Source organism: Vulpes vulpes, chromosome 12 (genome assembly GCF_048418805.1).
Source record: "Vulpes vulpes isolate BD-2025 chromosome 12, VulVul3, whole genome shotgun sequence".
Classification (NCBI taxonomy): Eukaryota; Metazoa; Chordata; class Mammalia; order Carnivora; family Canidae; genus Vulpes; species Vulpes vulpes.
The window spans coordinates 130,332,092-130,349,367 of NC_132791.1; positions in this window are offsets into that span (position 1 = coordinate 130,332,092).

Below are 17,276 nucleotides of genomic sequence, written 5' to 3' on the forward strand. Positions count from 1 at the left end.
TTAGAAATAATTTTGTTTTGGGACATTTCAGAGAATGTGTATATATATCCCTCAAGATAGCTGAAGACATGACGAGGATTGGCACCACGAGGATTGATAACCAGCGACCTGGAAGTTTTCCTTTCCAAACTCCAAATGAAATCAATAATTAGATGCTATACTAACTGTTGTTACCTCCCATACCCCCCCAAAATAATTCTTACAAATCATTATCCCTTTGTTGGGTAAGAGATATACAGTCATTTGTATTCCAGAAAGACAGTCCCTAAACCTGAAGAAACAGGGACTGTGTTTGTGTCAAAACTCAATTGGGATATTTATGTGCTCACCTGAAACAAGAATTTTGTGTAGAAATAATTTATATACATATATATTTGTCACTTGGCTTCAGAGTAGCTCGGGGCAAACATGTTTTGTTAAGTAAGTTTTGAACACAATGTGGTTCAACCACTCCTCTTGAGAGCAAGAGTAAGCAGAACAGAGTTTTCTTTCTCATGACCTCTATCATTGTCCCATTGACCTCAGTGATAACTGTTTATGGACTGCCCAGAAGCTTCTGGAAAGCACCAGAGGGTCCAGAGAGGATGAGAGGATTCACCCAGGTGGGGAGCTTCCTAAGAGCTCTGTACCAAGTTTTCTGTGGCAAGAACGAAGCTTGCCTGCCATTAGCCTAGAGTGAAATGGCAGACCCCCGTCATCCGTCAGGTCTCCCTTCTTTTCCACGTGGTCATTTGGAAATGCCTTAGACCCCCTTTCACATGGCAGATGGGAAACAAACTATGCAGGCTTTTATTTGGAATTGTGTTTGATATATATTTAAATTATCACAGCGCCTTCAAGTGCTTGTGTTTATATTATCCAGATGCTTTCTTTTTATTCCTATTTTTTCACCATTTCCTTCTATAGACAATGATATTGGAGGTTCTTTGTGAATATTCATAGCTAAATTACCCAATGGAGTGCCATTTGAGAAGAAATGTATAATGCCGGTCAATATATTGGAGTTTCAGACTCCCTTCCAGAGCATAGGAAAGTCCAAGCCAAAGATTTTCTGTATGTCTGCTCTATAGACTTGAGTAGAAGGATGAGAGAGAGCCTTTGCTCCTCTCATCTGCTGAGCCTATCCTCGATGCCATTCCCATCCCCCAGTGACCTGTCAGCGTGACCAGACTAAAGCACATCCTATTGTTCTCATCATGCCACAGTGCCTACCTTGCTCCTGTAACTGGAATAAGAACAGAACCAGGAAGATGGCTGGTGAATGATTGGTCATAGGAAATCAGTGAAAGAGTCTGGGCTCTAAGGAGGATTCTTGTAATGCACACGTCCTTAGTCTCTCTGCCATTAATCCTTCCCTTTATTTTGGGACATCATTTTAAATGGTTGGGGATGAAATTAAACTTTTGTTGCATGCTGTCCTGACAAGAGTGGGAGGAGAGATCAGAAGAGAGAAGGACCAGAGGGACTCAGTAAGAAAACATTTGCAAAGACCACTTGAGAAATGTAACATAAATCCATTTTAGATCGTCCACAGTGGGAAGGGAGGAACGGAAGCCTGTCTGTGTAAGCAGCCAGCAATGTGTTTATCCTTGGAAAATCCCCAGCTTTTAAGGAAGGATAAACAATGTGAGCTATGGGGGATGGGCAGTAGATGTTTACAGCTGCGGGGTGGGGGGTGGGGAGTGGGGAGGCTGGGGCTTCCCAAGCCTGACTAGAGCCCGTCAGGTGAGCTGCAGGCTGCACAGTGGAGTACTACTTTTCCACACGGTAGACGGGTACCTGCATATGAACTGGCCATTTCTGGAAGTCAGTGGTTTTATCAGCAGTTTCTTTTGAAAGATTTCATCTCTTCCCTAAAATAGTTTATCTCCAAAAATAACCACTCCAGCCTTCCTGAAGGGTCTGGCCACCCACCATCTCCACCCTCATGTCCACTCTTAATCCAGTGAGAAATACTCATTTTCATGAAGCGTTTCCTTTATGCTGGCACCAGCGAGGCTCAGCTGCGTTCCTATGTGAACTTCGGCCCCCAAGAAACACACACTCTGGTGGGAGACACAGTCAGTAGGCAAATGAATAAACAGATCTAGATATACTGAAAGACATCGAACATGCTTTGAAAAAAATAAAGCAGAGGAGGGGATAAAGTGTGTTGAGTGCCATTTTTTTTAATAAATTAATTTTTATTGGTGTTCAATTTACCAACATACAGAAAAACACCCAGTGCTCATCCCGTCAAGTGTCCCCCTCAGTGCCCGTCACCCATTCCCCCCCACCCCCCGCCCTCCTCCCCTTCCACCACCCCTAGTTCGTTTCCCAGAGTTAGGAGTCTTCATGTTCTGTCTCCCTTCCTGATATCAGGAAGAGTGCCATTTTACTAAAGGTGTTTGGGGAGAGGACTTGCTCAGCTGGGGATATTCAGGCAGGGATGTGAGCAAAGGGAACGAGAGGCATGGAGGCACTAGGTTCAGGCTGAGGCCTCGAGGACAGAAGGGGCCAGTCATGTTGGAGGCGTAGCAGGATGGTCTGCAAGGCCAGAGGCAGTGAAGGAGATGGGGAAAGCCCGCCCAACTGCAGAGAACCTTGCTGGCCCCCAAAGAAGATCAGTTTTGGCTAATTAGACAAGCAAGGCTCTGAACAGGGGCATTACATGACCTCAGTTATGTTTGGGAGAATCACTCCGGCTGCCAGCAAACATCTTGCTAGAGCAAGGGGTGCAAGGACGTCTAACAGTGGCCTTCTCCCAGGTAGAGATGGGGATGGCACTGACAAGGAAGCAGCAGCACAGATGCTAAGAAAGGTCAGGTGAACAAGATTTTTTCCAGGTAAAACCAATAGGATTTGCTCCTAAAGAGTACGTTGGAATTAAAGCCAAGAATAAAAAATGGCCCTGAGGTTTCGGGGCTGAGGAGACAGGGTGAGAGCAGCATGCCATCTGGAATCAGCTGGTGTGAGCTGCCCATCCAATGGGCCAGGGGAGGGGCTGACCAGGTGGACAGACAAGGTCTCCTGAGTGCCAAGAGGAAGTGGAGCTGGAGGCAGCCCCTAGGGGTCATGGCCTTCCTGCTGCCCTCCATGACCCTGGGGAGCTCCACCCCCACAGACTGCCGCAGGAATTGGGCAAAAATGGATTCTACAAGGATGAGAAGGCAGGGGAAATGACCTCAAGCAGTCTATAATCACATGTGCTGTTCCATTTACTAACCCATTCTCCTTCCCTCTTCAAGAACATGGTTTAATTCTCAGCAAGAGGCTTGGTTTTTCTTTTTTCTTGGTACAAAAATCAAAGCACAATCACAAAAGGAAACACAAAATCTTAAGGATTGCTCTCATGGAAGAAAATTATTGGTCACCTGGGAACATTAGTTGAAAACAATAAAAGATGTCCCAAGACTTTTAAATATCCGTTTGTTCCTACAGTGAAAACACCCTGTGTTGTCAGCAGACCATATAGAGATGGTGAGTGGCAAGGTCTCTACCACATTTCGCAGTCTTTGCCTGAAAACCAGAGTTTCCGTGTCTCTACCACAGGCCAAGACATGTCCTGGTCCCCAAATCAATGTTCGAGTCAACATTCATGCTGGGAACCCACTCAGCTCGTCAGCGGAGCCTGTTGCTCTCCAGCAGCCCCACACACCAGGGGCCGGGACAAATCCCAGCTAGGAATCTCTTTCTTGAATGACCTGGCATGGGCGGCCCAGCCTCTGCCTCAGTCTCCTCTCCCGGCACACAGGTTTCTAATGCTGCTTTGATCCCCACACAACTTGGTTGGTATCCCAGAATTGCATGCAACCCTTGAGTTCCTCAAGCCTCACCACATACCAACGTGCTTGGAGACTCACAGTAACCCCGACAGGTGTTGCTACCTTCATGTCATAGGTAAGAAAAGGAATGCACATTAGCTTGTGCAGGAAGGACAATCAGTGCTGACCACCAAGTGAGCAGCATGGACCACACATGCTACAGGAGCCCAAATCACTTAGACATGGCCAGAGGGAAAGAAAGAGAAAAGAAGGCTTGGAGTTTCCTTCCTACAGAAGAACAAGAAGCTCACATTTTTCACATTAGTACACCCAGTGGTTGGGCTTAACCAACAGGACCTACACCTTTCCAAAAGAAGTACAACTGCATCATCAATCTCTCAGCCCCTCCCTCTCTGCCCCTCTTTCTCTGTCAATTACAAGTTAGTCACAGAAACATGTGGATAAGTTTTGGCCTTGAGATAAGCTCAAATCTCCCCAAAAGCCTGAAAGCTGCACAGGTTACATGCATCCTAATGAAGGTCTCTGGGAGCCAGCTGAGGACTTGCCTTCTGTTATCACCAACAGGCGCTGAATTTTGAAGAATGATTATCTGCATACCAAAAAGACTAAATAGGTTTCTTTTATTTACTCCTTTGCTTTTTATCATCAGTTAAATAAAATGACTTTCCAAATCTTCAGTAGAACCTTGTACTATTCCTGGAATAAACCCCACTTACTCATGATACATTATCCTCTTTATATGTTGCAGGGTTTGTTTTGCTAACATTTTGTTTAAAACACTCACATCTGTGTACATGATGGGTTTCATCCAGAGATTTTCTTTTCTTGTGTTTGTCTGGTTTTGATATTTGGTTTATGGTGGTCTCACTAAACGAGTTAGGAGCTTGTCCATGACATGAAACAGCTTATCTATCATCAATATTTTTTCCTTAAATGTTCAATAGACTTTACAGTGAAGCCACCTGGGCCTGGGGTTTCCTTTGGGGAAAGTTTTAATTACCAACTCCATTTCCTTAATTCTTTAATTTCTAGGGCTATTCAGATTTTCTGGCTTCCTAGTGTCCGTTTTAGAAATTATATGTTTCAAAGAAACAGTCCATTTCAGACAAGTTGTCCTTTGACTTACTATGTGATCTAATTTTTATAAATGTTCTCTGTGTGTTCAGACATAGGTTTGCAGTGTGAGGGCTGTTTCTGGACACCCTGCTCTCTAGAGCTGTCTCACTTATTTCCTCTGTGAGCTCCCACTTCCATGGGATTATCAGTTTCTGGCAATGGGAAGGGCAAAGGCCCCCATCCTTGGCTTCCTTGCTGAGTTTAGAGACCGAGAAGGAGTTGAGGACCAGAGGGCAGAGAGGGTGCCCTGTGATGATGTCTGGGCTCAGCCCCCCTCATCTCTCATCCTCACCACCATCTTCGCCTGAGCATCATCTCAGAAATTCAGCCTTAGGCTCTGTGGATTTGTGGGGGCTGCTGCTGTGTCTATAATGTTTCTACTGTCTAGTCTGGAGCGTAGTGAGAGAGGGGATCTTTCAGAGACTGGTCAGGCTGACTGTCTTGGTAGTGACTTCTTATCTGTGCTCGCAGCCAGCATCAATTCCACATTAATTGTTGAGCATCTACTTGACCCAAGGATTATATCAGCAAACAAAACAAAAGCTCCTGCCCTTTGTGAGCTTCCATTGGATCCCAAGGCAGAGAGGCAATACGCAGTGGACATAACAAGTGCTTAAGTTTATATAGTGTGTTAAGGGCACCTGGGAGCTCAGTAGGTGAAGCATCTATCTGCCTTTGGCTCAGGCCATGATCACAGGGTCCTGGGATCCAGCCCCACATTCCATTCCCTGCTCAGCATGGAGTCTGCTTCTCCCTCTGCCCCTCCCCCAATATCTCTCAAATAAAAAAATTAAATCTTTTTTAAAAATATGTAGTGAGAAAATGATGATAAATTCTAAGAAAAAAAAAATGAATTGTAGAGCAGTGTCAGTCAATTGGAGCTAGAGGCCTGGGGATAAAGCTTATAGTTTTAGGCCTGGTAAGCCAGGGAAAGTCTCACTCAGAAGGTACAAAAACCAATCAGCCAGATTCTACATTGTTTCTCACCAACAGAGAATTCCTTTCTACCATCTAGTTAACCAAATGGTTATGCTATAAAACCAAATTCCCAATCATTGATGCAACCAAGTGAAAATAAATTCTTGGCTATGGGCAAGTCCGGAAGAAAAACAAAACACAAAACCAGTAGAGAGAGAGAGAGAGAGAGAGAGAGGAAAAGCCAGAGAAACAGAGAGTAAGCAAAGCTAAAGTTCTGGTGTCACTTGGAATTGACTCTGGAAGCCAAGAAAGGATGGGCCCCATTGAGCAAACACAAGTGAGCTATTCAAGAAACACAGTTTACTTGATGCTTTGTCAAGGAATCTCAAGCTTCTTGGTGGAACCTTCAATATTACTAAGCTATAATTTCTTTAAAGGTAAAATCTTGACTCTCAAACAAACATGAAATGGACATGTGTCAAAGAATGTGTTTATTTGACTAATGAATGGGGGATTAGTAAGAGATATTGGAGAATGTGTACGTGCAATTAGCAGTGCTGATATGATTGTGCTAACACGTGCAAAACTGGTTAATATCATAAGATATCATTTTTACTTCTTAATACCTTATCTCTATGGGACGATATGGCTTTTCATTTCTACGGACAAGAGTGTTTGTGTTACTGTGGACAGGAAGAACTTGCATCGTTGCTCGTTACCCTCCAGAGCCATCACACAGCCCCACCAGTCGGAGACCCTCAGATAAAGAAACAGCCCCAAATTCCCTGGACAATCAGCTAGACTGCGTGCAGGACTGCTTGCCCAAAAGAACACTCGGTGCTCTCTCTGTTTTTACCCATTTCCAAGTCTGATCATTATTCCTAAAATGTAAAATAAATAACAAAAATGAAACTCCCCATATGAGTATGTGCTGTCCTAAAGAATTAATTCTTTGTCTCACTGACCCTGGGCTGACAGTCTGCTGTCCTATGTCCATCTTGGCTAAGACGACAGCAGTGCAACATCATGTGCATTCAATTAGCTGATGGGTAACGCTATTTGAAAAGTTAATTCTAATATTAGTTCCTAAGATTATAGTAGGACTTTGTATTCATTTTTTTTATTTTCTGGAAGTTATTTTTACAAATAAAATCAACATATTTAAGGTGAAAATTAAGGGACTCCTGGGTGGCTCAGTGGTTGAGCATCTGCCTTTGGCTCAGGTTGTGACCCTGGGGTCCTGGGAAGAATCCCACATCGGGCTTCCTACAGGGGGCCTGTTTCTCCTTCTGCCTGTGTCTCTGCCTCTCTCTGTGTCTCTCATGAATAAATAAAATCCTTTAAAAAAAAAAAGGAAAAAGAAAATGCTAGAAGAGTAAGGACCTGTTAATAATTATGAAAGGGTGGGGTTTGAATCCCATCCTGAAAGAAATATAGGATAAGGGTGGATGGGAAAGCAGGAGTGGGCCCCCCAGAAAACAGGGGAGTTGGGCTAGAAAGATGGCACCAGCAGTAGTGTAGGAAAGGAAAGGAGCTCGTGTAGAATATGTTCAGTGTAACACAGAAAAGAATATCCCTCTGACAGCCATAGTGGATTGAAATAAAGAGCAAAATTTTTTCATAGGAAAAAGAATAAAATAACATGGAGTGTGTTATATGTTATGCCAGGCGGTTTTGCCTCATCATTTTTTTTAAATGAATCTTTTCAAGGAAAAGATCACTATAATCCCCATTTTACAGATAAGTACACAAATGAAACTCAAGAGATGAAGTGACCCAACCAGCTGAGGCCCCACCTGAATCTCTCGACTCTCCTCTGAGAGTATCAGTATTTTCTCCCAATGCTCCTCACAGAAGGCAGGACTGAAGGCGCCCCAGGGAGCAGGTGTGTGGTGGAGACCCCTCCCAGCATTTAGTAAATGCTGAATAAATATTCATGACGTGGAGAGTACATTTACAAATAAACAGAGAACACACTCTGGGAAGAGAAGTGGCTTAAATAGACAACAAAGAGAAAATGTTTTAAGTCTTTAAGACAAATGAGAGACATTGAGACCGTTACATTGGGCTTACATCATGAAGGATCCTGAAAATCAAACTGAAGAGGTTGACTTTATTCAATAGTTTTAAAATGCAGTTTACAAAATGGGATTTTTTTTAAAAAAATGGAGCTTCAGAGTAAAGTAAGTATTACCTAGTGGTTGGTTGGAAAGTTGTGGGGGTTGGGGAGTGCTTCCTGGTGAAATCTGAAACCAGTCCCTGGACACCCGGACAGGGAAGGGCTGCAGGGGACATGAGGGTAGGCGGGGACAGACCATAGGCAGCCCCGGGTGGGAGACAGGCAAGGAGTGCTTCCCTGCAGGCTCGTCCTGTCCCGGGTAACAGGAGCCCCGCACCTATCCACACCTGCCACACCTGTCCGCTCTTTAAACATTGCAAACAACTGTAAAAAGTCTACTGAGTGGAGAATAAAAAAACCATTGAGTTGAATTTCCCCAAATGAGAGTTTATTCTGATGCAGGTAATAGTGTCCTGACGGTTAAATTTCAGGGTCATACCAAGAAACTGAGCCTCGAGGCCTCACATCATGGGACCTGCCCTTGTCTATTTGGAGATGTCAGCCAATTCCTACCCAAGATTTAATTATTCTTCTAATGACAGAGCCCAAAATTCCAAAACATGACTACATGACTAACCTGGCCGTGCCGTGCCAAGAACTGCGGGTGGTAAAGCTCAAGAATTTGAGTACCAACAAGCACCAAACCACAGACCTATTACAATATGGTACAGACAGTCCCCAAGTTATAACTGGGTTGTATTTCAAAGCTTTGCCTGTTGGCTTTTTGGAACTCAGACTGCATCTCCCATAACAGCGATCTTAGAAACTAACAAAGACTAGGGTGCTATCGCCCCACAAATAGAACTGTTGGGTCATCAGCTATGCACAGGTTTGGCTTTGACATCTACCCAAGCCCTCGTGGGAAGCAGTTGTCCTATGTGCAACGTCCCAGCCATGTGGGAGTTCCAGCGGGAGTGATCATTTTTACTGAGCATTTATGATGTTCCGGGTGCTATGTGAATGCCTGACAGGTGTTTCCTCTGATCCTCAGGACAACTCACTGCGGTGGTATCTCTGCTGTCTCTGTTCTCAGTTCAGTGAACCTGCCCTGGGCATTTGGCTGAAAAGGGGCAGAGCCAGCAGCAGGCCCCTGATGGACACTCTCAGATGAAGAGGTCAGCAGGGCCCACAGGCAAACACTGAGGAAGCACACCCTCCCCAGCTACCCTGAAGGGAGAGCTACTGTGAGTCCTACGCAAAAGGGGAGCATTGCTCAGCCCTGGAAACACCTGCCGTGGGAAGGGAGCAGACGGGTCTATAGAATGCAGTTGGGGTGAAGAGATAGTCCAGGACCTGGGGGGAGGGAAGGATGGCTGGGTGGTGGGTGCCACCAGAGCGAGGACTCTGATTTGGAGACCGTAGCGCCCTTGACAGCAGTTGTCTGGTGTCCCTGCGCTCTCCCCAGAATAATACAGACCCCAAGGATTTGCATGGAAGAGTGGTTTCACACACTTCACCTTTCCCACAAGAGATTATTGCTATCTCTTTCTAGAGCTCCGCCCTTTGTTCTCTGGCCCTGTTTGTTGATTCTGAGCGGTACTTTCTTCCCATCTTCCTCATTCCCCGTGCTGGTCTGTCCTCCCTCACCTCTGATGGGAATCCCTCTCCACATGCTGAGCGGGCTCTTTGATGAGCTGAGCTCACTGGCAGAAGGTGAAGCTGGGAAGGGTGCCCGAGCCCCCAGCTGTCTGACGACCTTCCCGCAGCCCGCAGGTGGAGCATGTAGATGCAGACCATTGACGCGGCCTTCTCAGGGCCTCCGGAGTCCCTCAAGGGGGAGAGCCTGGGGGACAATGTGCCTCTTTGAGACCCAAGTGGACACTATTCTTTGCAGAAATCAACACAGCTATGTCCCCCCAGGGTGGGGAGAACCGGCACTTTAAAAGATCATCATAAAATGCTGGAGATGATTTTGCAGCTTGAGGGAGCTGCCCTCTTGCTCTCTGATGTCCCTGAGGCTACTGCGGGCAGCGTGCTATCATAATAAGGGGCTGTGTTTCCCCATAGGAAGGACCCAGGTGACATCTGTCCACCCTCTCACCTCACTCACCAAATGATGAAGTTTAAACCATACACCTGCAGACTCCCAGGTTGTCAAAGTAGAGATGAAAAGCCAGATCCAGCCTCCACTCCCAGAATCCTTAAGCAGAAAGGTGAACATCAGATGGGGGACTGTGGGCAGACAGGGGCCGTGGGCAGGTGGGGGGCTGCGGCAGCAGCAGGGGCTCACAGCCTTCAGACAGCCCTGTGATCAGCATGCTTCCTCCCACCTTTACCATATCTAATAAGCCTCAGTTTTCTCATTTGTATAATGGAAATAATAATTATAGCATTTTTGATGTGAGAATTAAATGAGGTAATCTAGATCAAACACTTAACACAATGCCTCGTTTATAATAAGTAATAAATTAACAGTTGGTATAATAGTAAAGTAATTAATCATTATTTTTATTTCCTTTTAAAGGCCTGAGGACACGTCTCTTGCAGCGCTTTCCCTGTTGGTATCTAGCACTAGGTAACACGCACTCCAACCCAATCTCGGTCTGCTTTCTCCTATCACCGTGTGCCGGCAATTCTGAACAATATCGTTGAAGAAATATCCCTCCTACAGTATCTTGTTTCAGTGTGTGTTCTAAACAAATGCTGACATTGGATCTTTAAAATAATATGTATGCTTCCAGTTAGCACGTAGATTTATCTTTAGTAGATACAGCATCTTTAGTAGATACAGCATCTTTAGTAGATACAGCATCCCACATAAAGGGGACTCTGGAGCCCAACAGTGAGCTCTGGACAATGGGGGGCTCAGCCTCACACACTCCCCCTGAGAGTGGTTTTACAGAGCTTCATGCTCAGGTTGGCAAAACCCATGTCTCCCACACCTGCATTCAAAATGGTGGGAACATGGGATTATGAAGACAAGAAAACAGAATTTGAGCTCCATCATTTCTGTCATCCCTGTGGCAACGTGGAAGTTTTATTTGTATTTAATTTTTTTTCAATAGAAACAAAAGGGAATATGATAAAATTGATCCCAAAGAAACAGACATGGATGACATTGTGATTTCTGAAACTGATGTGAAATGGAATTTTTCACAACTCTGACAGTCTCCCCAAGCTCAAGATTTTTCCTATTTGTATAAGCATTGCTCCATGTGAAAGAAATTTTTCAAAATTAAAAAAATTAACAAAAAGTGTTCTTCAGTTAACTGTGAATAAAGAAAGATTGACAAATTTTAACACGAATATGCAGAGATCAATCACAATGAAGGTCAGGCTCAGAAGCAAACACTGTAAAGTCAGTCATTACTGTGATAGGTTATTATGGGGGACATGGGGGTTTTATCCTTTTTTCAACATTAATAAAAATTTTCCCTTTTGTACTTGAATATTTTTTAAAGATATCTAGAAAATCCCCAAATATTCTGTAAAGATTTTAGTTTTTTAAGTAATCTCCACACTCCACATGGGGCTCAAACCCACAGCCCTGAGATCAAGAGTCACACGCTCTATCGATGAGCCAGCTGGGTGTCCCTGATTTATTTTTTATTTTTTTTCCTGGCATGAATGTATAAAATATGTTCAGGAACTGAAAATTTCACTTTCTGGCTTTCTTTTCCAGTCAGTATTCTTATTCATTTCATTTCCTGATTGTGACTGAAAATGATTTGGTCACATAGAGAAAGTGTGAAAACATGACTTGCCCCATGGACCATGTGCGCTGGGCTGGCTCCCACCTGTCAGCCAAAGGGGAAGGGTGGAGCTGGTTTCAGAGCTGGAAACCAGTGGCCCAGGGGGTTTTGTTTGAACCAGATGGTGATGGGCCACATGCTATTGTTACTCATTCATTCATTCATTCATTCATTCATTTAAATGAGAAGAGACTTTAAAAATTAGGATTTTCAATGTAGTATTAAAAACTTCTGGGGACACCTGGGTGGCTCAGTGGTTCAGTGTCTGCCTTTGGCTCAGAGCATGGTCCCAGGGTCCCGGGATTGAGTCCCACATTGGGCTCCCTGCTCAGTAGGGAGTCTCCTTCTCCCTCTCCCTCTGCCCCTCCCCACATCATGCTCTCTCTCTCTCTCTCAATGAAAAAATCTTTAAAAAATACCAATTTTTCTTCCAATTTGCAGTTATTTTTTCAAATAGTTTCTAAGTTTTTGAAACGAAAATAATAAGTTTATTTGGACTGAACTACTTCATAAATAGGGCTGTTGGACATCTCCTTTGGTCTGAAAGATTACTAAGACCCAGAAAACCAGAAACAAGAAAGTTTTAAGACTTCTAAATTAACCCACTTCAGAGGTGAGAAGAGGCCCAGAGGAGTCCAGGAACCAGTCCAAGATGATAAAAGTGAGACTTGGATCAATGAGCATCTGATTCGGGCAGCCCCCGTGGCACAGCGGTTTAGCGCTGCCTGCAGCCTGGGGTGTGATCCTGGAAACCCGGGATCGAGTCCCACATCGGGCTCCCTTCATGGAACCTGCTTCTCCCTCTGCCTGTGTCTCTGCCTCTCTGTCCCTCATGAATAAATAAATAAATAAAATCTTTAAAAAAAATAAAATGAGCATCTGATTCCAGAGTCCTTCCTCCTGTCACAGCCCCACTCTGTCAACACCAAGGAACCAGGACCAGACTTTGCCTCCACCTCAAGGCGTTCATAGACTCAGTTGTGAAGGCTACACGCACTCCGACCAAATCTCGGTATCTCCAGCATACCACCCCCATCATCTGTAACTCTCCTGGAACCTCCATTCCCTGGTCCCCAATGGAAAAGATGGTTTCTGCATCCCATCCCCAAGTAGAGTAACTGTGCTTATAATGCATGGAAGCCTGATGTCAGCTCAGGCTAGTCTGTGACCAGACAGGGATGGAGGAAATTCAGAACAAAGGGGCCCCGTGAATATGAAACCCATGGTGGGGTTTCATAGTAACCAAGGGGATCTTTCTGACTTGGGAGATTCTGACTCCAATGACCAGCCTAAGACATGATGCTGGAATTCCTTCCAAGGATTAAAATAAACATCAGAGTAATCATTCTTGTACCAAAGTGACTGCAACTTCTTCAAAACAAACAAAAAAGCAGAGGAAAATCCTGACAGCAGAAACTGTGAATGTATCACTAAATGCCACACACGCAGAACAGTAGTGGCATGGTGTCTAATTTAATGGTGATTTACATTGAGAGGAAAAGAGGACAAAAATAAATAACATGCAAATTATCAAAAAACACCAGCTACTTTCACAGGCGTTACTGTAGTCCCCAGCACCTTCTCCTCCATCCGTGCTCAACAACCGTGAGAGGGGTAAATTGAATCAAATTATTGGACACGAAGCTAAATACCAGAGTGGATTTGAAAATTCTACCATGAGCTAAAACAAAACTCTAACTAGGACTCTTCTCTTTAAAAAAAAAAAAAATCAACACCATTAGCAGGCAAATTTTATGGTATATAAATTGTAGCTCAATAAAGCTGAGGGTTTTTTTTTTTTAAGATTTTATTTATTCGTGAGAGATAGAGAGAGAGGGGCAGAGACACAGGCAGAGAGAGGGGCATAGAGAGAGAAGCAGGCTCCTTGCAGAGAGCCTAACATGGGATCCTGGGTCTCCAGGATCACGCCCTGGGCCAAAGGCAGACGCCAAACCGCTGAGCCACCCAGGTGTCCCAATAAAGCTGGTTTAAAAAAAACTATTAATATCTACAAGGCTCTTTTTTAAAAAATCACAGTTTAAAAGTTTAAAAATCATAGTTTAAAATCATAGTTTAAAAATCTCTCTTCATCTTGTAGAAATTATAATTTGTAGAGTAATTTTGTAGAAAATTACTCATTTTCCCTTCACATTTCTTATGACAGTTTTAAATTTCTCCAAGACATATGCTCATTCATGAGCATGCTTACAAAATCCTCTAAAGTGCAGGAGAATTGAAAAGGCAGTTTGATGATTAAGAAGAGCATCGGTTTTGGTGTCCAACTCAGTCGAACGCTTGGCCTTACCTCTTACTGGAGAGTCACTTAAAAACTTTGAGCCTCACTTTCATCACCTGTGAGATAGAGAGGATGATGATCGTAACAGTGACAGCAGTTTCCAGAGCACTGCCAGGCGTCTGGGGCTGTTCAAATAAGTGACATGGGCTGTAGTACCCTCACCTGCAGGGGATAGGCCCGAGACTCCCAGTCCACACCTGAAACCACAGGTAGGACCGAATCCTACGGATGGGGTGTTCCTCCTACACATACTTGCCCCTGATAAAGTTTAATTTGTAAATTAGGCTCAGGAGGAGATTGACAGCCGTAATTAATAGTCAAAGAGAACGACGGTAATAAGAACTAAATCAGGCACCTGCTGACTCTGCTGACTCCCAGCCCCGGTGGCAGAAGGATCACCCACTTCGGGCTGCAGTTGGCCCCAGGTGACAGGAAGTCCCTTGGGCGGGGGAGAACTGCTGTGCATCCCAGGTAGTCCTCACAACACACCCATAACTTAGGGACCAGGTCTATTTACATTTTGCAGGTGAGGAAGCCATGACTGAGGATCCCGGCACCTGGTTTACAGGTCACAGTCACACAGCCAGTCTCAGACACAGCGTGTGAACTCAAAATCTGTCATATTTGCAAAATGCTGCACTCCCAACTTCCTCATGGGGTTTCCATGAGTCAATAAATAAAACAGAGAAAGCTATAGAACATGGCCTGAAACGTGCAATAAATGTTAACTTGCATCAATTGTTTTAACATAAAAAGCAAAAATTTCCCCTTCTCTGTATCCCACTGCCCTCCTCTCCCCAAAAGCAACCACTATTGCACATGGTTTATATTTCAATGTGTATTTACTTCTGTAAATGGAATGTATGTAAATACTAACCATATTGTTCAGCTACTTTTAACTCATATGTCTTTGGACACATTTCAATGACAGTGGGTAAACATCATTTAATTTAGGATAAAGATGATGGTTCGATTCAGTGGGAAAGATGGATTATTTAATTCACAGTATTAGTACTACCAGTTATCTTTTCTTCCATACAGTTCTGTTCACCATATATTGGGTCCAGGAGCCTGGGGCACACAGAATGTCCCCTCCCAGGTGAACAACAAGCTCCTGCATCTTCTACCTCTTACCACTAAGAAATAAGAGTGACAATCTTTAGATTTTTGAGATAGCAGCTGTCCTTCTGACCTATTTGGAAGAATGACAAGGCTCCCAGATTTAAATAGGGTCAGATTTAAATAGAGGAATAATGTTATTACAGGTTCACACCTATACGACCTAACAAGACCCCAAAACAGAGTCCTGAGGCAGACCCCTGGGATTCTGGAGCAAGAATGTGCTCCCCAGAACAGAGACATATTCATGGCAGGAAGAATGCGAGTGATGGCCCAACCTGGCCTGGAGAGCATGTGTCACATGGACAGGTGGTCAGAACCTCTAGGTCACCCACACCTGTCCACCATGCCTTTCCCCCCGCTCATAATCTTGTGGGGTTCTCTCTGAGTGATGCAGGGGAGGAAAGAAAGTTTTCTCCTGGATCCTCCTGGGTTCTCTGGCTGGCACCTATAAATTAGATCAACAAAAGACAGATTAAGGAGAAAAGCTGAAGTTTATTAACACAAGTGCCTTATGCCTACACACAGGGGCACCTGACTCATGAGTCAGGAGTGCTTAGAACTGGCCACAACAACAAAATTACATTTTCAGAGAAGGAACAAGACAAAGGAAAAGAAATCTAAATTTCTAGGGGCAGCAAACTGTGGGAAGGTCAATATATAGGGAACCAATGAAAGAAACCACCTCTTAGTAGAGTTTATCACATAAATGCCTCTGGGGCCCCTGGGGGCTGGCAAGGATATAGGGCTGCCCTGGGGGATTAACTTCTGTCCTTCCTGGAAGAGAGGGAAGTGGTGGGAGGTGCAGAGGCACGGCCTGTGTCCTAGTGAACCCGGACAGGGCAGAGGACACTTCTCAGCTGCCCTCAGCTCAAAATAACGCCTCTGGCAAAGTGACAGCACCCTCTGCCCCCTTCACAAACCAAGGAGGAAGAATACATTCATGCCTGGGTTAGCGGCTGTCACCCCACGTGGGGGGACCTTGGAACGGTGGAGAGGGGTGGCACTTCCAGCAAGCACAGCGCTGAGTCCCACAGTGATGATGATAAGCAGTCATTAGCTCCGTGTGCAGGGGACAGACCGAAGTCAGAGGAGACATCAGTCTCTGGGTTTTCCCAAGTCACCTGACTGGTTCATCAGGGTCTGAAGGAACGAGACAGAAAGATTATAAGATCAGAGACAGAGAGGCCCTGGAAAGGCCACCTGCATGGACGTGCACAGTTGAGCGCATGACGTGGGATCTCTGTCTCCCCTGAGTGAGCCCGGGAGAACTTGTACTGAAGAGGAAGTGGGGCTCGCCCACGAGGAGGGTGGCGCGGCAGCCTCTGCCCGTGAACACGACAGGCCCTCGAGCAACGGTGCCTGGCGAAGGGCATGTTTATGAGCCCGAGTACCGTCAACCCAGCCACTCCGTGGCAGGTCGGCCTTGTCAGTACTGAACACTGCATCTGAGCCCTCAGGACGGGACCATCCTCAAGGGGAAGTGGACACACAAAATTAGAACATAACGTGGTGTGTTCGATGATAACGTGTTTGCTGAGATGCTGAGGTGGGGGAGGAGGATCAGTTAGCCCAGCCTGGAGGCACGCTGAGGGCTGTGAGGCAGATCCATACCTTCAACGCCTGGTTTAATCAGTAGGTCACAAGGGACTCGTTGGTCCCCTCAAGAGAAGATTCCAGGGATTACTCTTCATGAGTCCCCAACCTCACCACCAGGCCAGACCACACACCATGTGCTTTATAAATATGTGGTAAATAAATGAACAAGCAACCAAATCACCCAAACGCTCCAGTGAGGGTAACTAAGAGCCATAGCAGGGCAGTGGCTATGGATTTGGGGAGTCTGGTAGGGTCAGCCCCGCTTACCACACCAAGATTATGACAGCCAACAACCCAGCCCAGGGGCTGGTGTGTAAGAAACATTCTACACATGTCTGCAGAATGAATGACTGCATGTGGGAATGAATGAATGAGCGGTGGCATGGGATCCTGAATAGGCTATGGACTTCTCAGACAGACAGGTTCAAACCCCAGCTGTGCCACTTGTTACCGATGTAACTTTGAAACTCAAAGGGAGACAACAACTTTCTGAATGATTTGGTTGAGAGCATCAGAAAACCAACCCAATGACACACAATCAAAAACCAACTAGGACACCTGGGTGGCTCAGTAGTTGAGTATTTGCATTCGGCTCAGGGCATGATCACAGGGTCCTGGGATCAAGTCCTGCATCGGGCTCCTGAGGGGCCTGC